Below are 6043 nucleotides of genomic sequence, written 5' to 3' on the forward strand. Positions count from 1 at the left end.
GCTACATGGTGTATATGTTTTGTCATGCTGGGCCAAACTCTTTATTTCAATCGGAGGACAACCTCGCTTTCAGCCTTATTTTGCTCTTCACAACATAATTAGCTCCAATAGTGATGCAAACAGAACCAATACACAAAGTCCAAAAATAGACCACAATGGAAACCAATAAAAATTATGTGTCAGATGACCAGTAATTTCTGTATTATAGAAAATAGCGGCGATGCTGTGCCTGCCTGCAAAGTATCATGCTTGTGGGTGGTCCTGAACTAAAACAAGTTTAAAACAGTTAATAGTTGTTTGGTTCGTTTTAGGATGGATGTCTTTCTATAAATTCTGCAATTTTTTGTGTTCACTGTTTTGCTCTTTCTTATCCTGTAAATTAGGATGATTACATAATGTCATGTTCACTGGCATCCTTTGTATAAAGCACTCAACCTAATTTTCTTACAGTGTAGTATTCCACTCCACAAATTACTGATATGATGTGGGGATTCCTGGTCATTTGCCAGAAAACAGTAGTGTTTCTGTACATTCTCTACAGAGACTAGTTAGGTGGACAGGAAGAGATTTATTTGACAATGTTTGTATTCTACTCGGTTGTTCAAAAGGTGGATAACGCTATCCACCGGATAAATCACTGTCCAACAGATAAACATAATTTAAGTGATTAATCCAGTGGACAGCGCTATCCATCCTTCGAACAACTGGGGCCTGGTTGTTAAAGTTAATTTAAATGATCGATGACTTACCAACAGCTCCTTGGGAAGGCGCTTGGATGCTGGCGGTGCTGGATTTTCCCGCCTTTGAGCCCGCTCCATGTGCTTCTCAAAGAACTGGTTTTGGTTTTCAAACAGAGTTTCCAACCTTTGCATGAAATCATCAATGCGCGGGATATTACTTGTTTCAACTGAAGGATCGACGCTATTTAGTGCTGAGGCCAAATTCAAGGGTTCTAAGCAACGATTTGAAATGTCACGATCACTTCTTGGAACCCTTGGAATCAGCGCAGCGACGGTCGGCAGCGTCGAACTGCTCGGAGTTAAAGAGCACGTAGACGTAGAAGCAGAGGACGTAGATGCGGAGACGTTTAACCTCCGTCCCCCATTATCCTGATTTTCTGGTGTTTGGGTTAATGGTCTTTCAGTCGAACGAGTTTCTTCATCGCGTCGTTCATGCTGCTCTGATCTAGTCGTGCTGGAACCAGACGGTGTTGGAGATTCTCTCAGCCGATTAGATGACGACTTCGGTGTCTTACGATGTTTACTAGGCTTATTGGGAGGTACTCGTGCCATATTTACTTAAAGAACGGGACAAAAGAAGAAGATCGAGTGAATACAACAGAGCAGAATGAAGTCAACGCTGTAGCTTGGTCAAGGGAAAGAACGAACGTCGGATCCGCTGAAATTCAAATACACCGCCGGCGAAACCCTACCTTGCAATTGTCAACAGTTCAAGCTTGAGCCAATAAATGAGCCAACAATGCGAAGTTAATTTTGATATGGCCTTCCATTGGTGCTCTTTGCCAGATTATTGATTGATGCCCATTTTGCTAGACATTGCCGCTAAACACTTGAATCGGAGGCTCAATATCAACTGATCCAATATGGCTCCCAAGAAGCGGCGTTTTTGCCCACATTGCAAAGAGAATGTGTCAGTCAGGACATACAGAGAGCACTTCGATCTTTATTTCAGTAAAGAAAAAGATGAGTGGCAGAAAACTGAATCTTCAGACGAGGAAGATGGCTTAGTAGAAGCCGAGGCACGGTGTGATTTGTTTTATGAAAGTCCACAAATGGCAGTGGACGAGCATGAAGAATGTGACAAAAATTTATACAGTGAAACAGACAAACATACGCGATCGGCGCCGGGTAAGTATGTTCGAACATCCATGCTCTGTCTTGATGTGTCTTACCCTGCCGACAGCGTCTACTTTCCGCTTTATATTATTAATCGGCGAGAGAAAGTAGACTCTGCGCTGGGCCCGTGGGGGCTCTTTAGGATATAATAATGGTCCCTTACAGATGGCTAAATAAGAAAGGCCCTGCCAGAGGCTTGGGACGAAGAAAATTTCGCTTCTCTGAATTTTAAAAGTTTCGTGTTGGTGCTTTGTTGATGTTTCACTTTGCTGTCGGAAATTAAAGGAAGTTTCAACTGAAGAATGTTATTTTTTTGTGGTTTCACTTTATGTGCAGTTGTCGCTACTTTTTGGGGCCATGTTACTTATCGGAATTTACCATAGCAGAGCCTCAGTAAGCAGAACGTAGTGGCAACCAGTAATTTTTTGTGGTTTCACTTTACTTTACCTTTATTTGTTTTAAATGTATTTGTCTCTTTGAAGGGTTATCAAACAAGCCTTCATTTTTAGCCAGGAAAGTGACTTTAAATTTTGGATAAATCATTCAGTCCTCACTTAATTTGAATAGCAATGGCTGCAATTAAAAGAACTTCATAACCATCACCTCAATAGGCCATTTCCGAATTTCGGTTTGCCTCGGTTTCGAAGTGAGTCTTGGTGCTCAACTATTGTAAGGGAAATGAGTTTGATTTGCATAAGAATATGCAACTCATTTTCATTTGAATGGTTGTGCAACAGGACTCGATTTGAAACTGAGGCATGCAGCAACTCGGAAATGGGCTGTTATGATGAAATGAACAAGGAACCACATGTAGATGTATGCTTATATCGACATTCACATAATTCATATCCTAACACAATTAGCAGCTAAAATTAATTGACATTTTATTGGTCAATTTTACTTATCAGATACCAGTCATGTTTTCATCAAGAATCTTGAAGAAGAGGATTATCTTTTATTAAAAGATAGTGATTCAGACTCCGAGGATTTTATGTACCATGAAAGGATGCGACCAGATGTTCTGATGGAATTCTGGGATGTCGCAGATGAGGATGTTAACGAATACTTCCCTCAAGGTCTCAGTAAAGTACCTTCAGTGGATGTTTCTGAATCATCAGGGATTTATGGAAATCCAAAAGTCATTGTCCGTTGGATGCTTATTTTCCTATGTGTTTGGTCGTCATTCTGCTCACTGTCTGACAATGCGTTTGAATTACTACTTGCATTTCTATGGGCAGTATTTGATTCCTTAGGAACCATTTTTCTATTAGTGAAAAGCTTTGCAATGTTGTTTCCAAAGACAGTCCACCTGCTACGTAAACAACTTGGGCTTGATCAAGATAAGTTCATAAAGTATGTTGTGTGCCCCAAGTGTAACAGCTTATATAACTTTGATGATTGTTATGAAACACTTCACAGAAGAGTTTCAAAGAAGTGCACATTTGTCCAATACCCACACTATCGATAGCATTTTCGCAGAACTGCATGTGGGGAACCCCTTCTGAAAGAGGTAACATTAAAGACAGGTCAAACAAAACTTTATCCATTCAAAGTGTACTGCTATAACAGTGTCACTGAAAATCTTAAGTATTTTCTTCAAAGGCCTGGTTTTGCCTCAAAGTGTGAGTTATGGAGAAGTAGGGACATTCCAGTAGGATATCTAGCTGATATATTTGATGTACGCATCTGGAAAGAATGGCAATATGCCTATGGAAAACCTTTCCTTGCAGCACCTAGAAATTATGCCTTTATGTTGAACGTTGACTGGTTCCAGCCATTCAAACACTCCTTGTACAGTGTGGGGGCTCTATACATGGTATTAATGAATCTTCCAAGAACTGAGAGGTTTAAACCGGAGAATGTGTTTTTAGTTGGTGTCATTCCTGGACCCCATGAACCTAAACTGACCATCAATACTTACTTGCAGCCCCTTGTTGCTGAGTTGAATGCCTTGTGGGAATATGGTGTAAGCATTAAAGCACATGACTCAACCACAGCCGAGGTATTTCATGCAGCCCTTCTTTGTGTAGGTTGTGATGTCCCTGCAGCAAGAAAGGTTTGCGGTTTTACAGGTCATGCATCAAACATTGGCTGTTCCAAATGTAAAAAGCATTTTCCAGGCACAGTCGCAACAAAAATTGATTTCTCTGGATTTGATCCTTCACCTCTGAGAAGTAATCATGAACACCGGCAACAAGCTCAAGAGATCCTTGAGCAAACATCTGCAGGTGACTGTTCCCATGTAGAGCAAAGATATGGTACTAGATACAGTGAACTGATGCAGTTACCTTACTTTGACTGTGTCCGTTTTCATATAGTAGATCCAATGCACAACCTGTTCACAGGTACGGCAAAACATGTGATGAGGAACATTTGGCTTGATTCAGACAAGCCATTGCTTGAGAAGAAAGACTTGCTTAAAGTACAGGAGAAATTGGACAAGGTGAAAGTGCCAGCCTCTGTTGGAAGAATGCCTAAGAAAATTAGGAAAAGTTATGGAGGTTTTACTGCCGACCAGTGGAAGTCATTTACTGTGATATTTTCTGTGTATGCATTATGGAACATTTTGCCCAAGGATGACTTGGAACTGTGGCGTGATTTTGTCCTGGGTTGTTGGTATTTATACTCATCAGTTACAACAGAAGCTAAAGCAATTTTGGCTCACTCGCACCTCTTAAAGTTCTGCAAGCGTTTTGAAGAATTGTATGGTAAGGAAAGGGTTACTCCAAATATGCATTTGCACACACATCTTTTAGACTGTGTTATGGATTATGGACCTGTATATGCTTTTTGGCTGTTTAGCTTTGAGCGGTATAATGGCATCTTGGGAGACTATGGGACAAATCAACGAGCAGTTGAGATCCAGTTGATGAGGAAGTTTACTTCAAATCAGTTTATGAGAGACATTCCCCTTCCAAATACATTTCAAGAGAGATTTAAGCCACTGTTAACAAGACTGACTTCTAAACAATCAGGAAGTCTTCAAGACAGTTTATCAACTGAACATGATTACATTTTTTCTGAAGTCATCAATGCCAGTCGCCTTTCCATCGGCCCTGTACAAAGAAGCAATGAATGGTCCTGTGCGGAGTCTTTGGTTGACTACTTTATGAAGCAGAATGTTAAAGTGAATGATCAATATGTGTCTTGTATTTTGGCATCAGTTCACTGGTTTCAAGCTCATCCCTCGAGACATGCCTTAGGAGCTCCAATTGAAGTCTGGTGCAAAGATGTATTTGAACCAGAAGGAGGTCCAAGTTTTATCCCTGTCCAGAGAATCTATGGCAAATTCATCCCAGCTATTGACATTGTTGAAAGGGAAAATGTTCTTGTTGTTTGCCCTCCTCTACGCAAGCTCCAGTGTTAAGTGTGATATTAATTTTCTAACAATGACAATAATTATCATTCTTAGAAATATCACAATTCAAAGTTTTCTTCATAGTAGTGATAATATCAATTAATCGCACCATTTCATTATTGCTCATGTGGCCAGCTGCAAGTTGATTTAAAACTGCAGGAACTGTGAACAAATTTAATTGACTTTGATATGTCATTGTTCAAATCATGGCTACAATCAAATTATTATAAATAGGGCTAGAAGTAGTTTCCAGGAAAAGTGGATTTTCAAACTCTGGACATATTTGTTCAGCCAAAAAAGGATTGTAATCAAGAAAAAAACAGGATTCCTGAATGATTTGTCAAGTGCTTGGTGGAAAGTTAGTTCAAGCCCTGTTTAGCTACATCTAGTATTAAATTCAAACAGTAATTTTAGTTTCTATAAAGTCTATTATATTGAAGTTATTTTATGATTATAGCTACTTAAACATACAATGCCATGTTGGCTTCTAGTTCTGTTCATATATGACAACCACATTGAATAATATTGTTTTGTGAAATGCATCAAAGTACTTGCCAAAAGAAAAATGGTTTTACAGGTTATTGACTGCCTTTCTTTACTCCCAAGATAATTTACATGTGTTAGAAAATTAAAAGCCTGTTTCTGGTTGCTCATAAGCAGGGCAGGGATTTTATGAAGGTTAATCCATTTATTCCATTACTTACAGGTAACTATTACTGTTCCTGGAGGAGAATCAAGAGGTTATCCCTATATTTAGATCTCCTTCCAGATAACCCACCCAGTCAATGAAAGGTTGACCACACAACCGGGGTCTATGTCCCCCAGTCTT

General features: G+C 39.7%; 1 pseudogene; it reads left to right on the plus strand.

The window, feature by feature from the left end:
- The first annotated feature begins 1603 nt into the window (after window positions 1-1603).
- LOC137988983 (uncharacterized) lies at window positions 1604-5756 on the plus strand (annotated as a pseudogene).
- Window positions 5757-6043: the final 287 nt, after the last annotated feature.

The sequence above is a fragment of the Montipora foliosa genome, unplaced genomic scaffold (genome assembly GCF_036669935.1).
Source record: "Montipora foliosa isolate CH-2021 unplaced genomic scaffold, ASM3666993v2 scaffold_436, whole genome shotgun sequence".
NCBI classification, from domain to species: domain Eukaryota; kingdom Metazoa; phylum Cnidaria; class Anthozoa; order Scleractinia; family Acroporidae; genus Montipora; species Montipora foliosa.